Source organism: Pteropus alecto, unplaced genomic scaffold (assembly GCF_000325575.1).
Source record: "Pteropus alecto unplaced genomic scaffold, ASM32557v1 scaffold339, whole genome shotgun sequence".
Lineage (NCBI taxonomy): Eukaryota > Metazoa > Chordata > Mammalia > Chiroptera > Pteropodidae > Pteropus > Pteropus alecto.
This window is the reverse complement of record NW_006442509.1, coordinates 674486-675212: the sequence shown is the minus strand read 5'-3', so window position 1 is coordinate 675212 and position 727 is coordinate 674486.

Here is a 727-nt window from a genome sequence, read left to right as displayed (position 1 = left end):
ACCTTGCCAAGGGTAGTGGGGGGGCCCACGTCTCGGTGGGCCCTGTGGTCTTGAGACCCCGTTTTTCCCAGACAATGCGGGCCACTGATGACTGCCCTGGCCGCTGGGGCTGGGCCTCGTCCCTGGACGTGGGCTTCCCACCAAGCTGGGAGTCTGCCTTTGGCTCCAGCTGCCTCCCTCAGAGCCCCACGGGCGGCCAGCGGAAGGGCGAGGGGTGCCACTGGGTTCCCCCAGGGGCAGGAGAGAGCCCTCCAGCCCTTTTCTCCTGGGCAGGGCGGGCTGTGGGCGGAGCAGCAGCCCTTGACAAGGCTGGTGGTTTCCAGTCGCTTCCATCACTGGCAAGTGGGCATCTTGGTGACATGGTGGCACAGGCAAGTCAAGGCTTGGCAGGCACAGCCAGCGACTGGAACTGCGCCACCTGTGCCCTAGGCCGGCCTTTCTGCTTTGGCCCAGGGCCCCCCGCTCTGAAAGCTGAGGGTGTTTAGGCCACTGCCCCTCCCAGCAGCCCAGTGGCAGAGCTGGGGAGAGTCAGGGAGCAGGTGGCAGAGCCCAGCTTCTGAACGAGCCCCTCACGCGGGTCCCCACTCAGCACAAAATTCACACGGCCTAGGTCTGAGAAGGGTGTCATGTGGGTCATCCGGGTTCCGGGGAAGGTGTGATGCCACCACCCAGGGCTCTCATGGGGTGTGGGGTGGCATGCAGTGGAGCCCTCGCGGCCTCTGGAGCC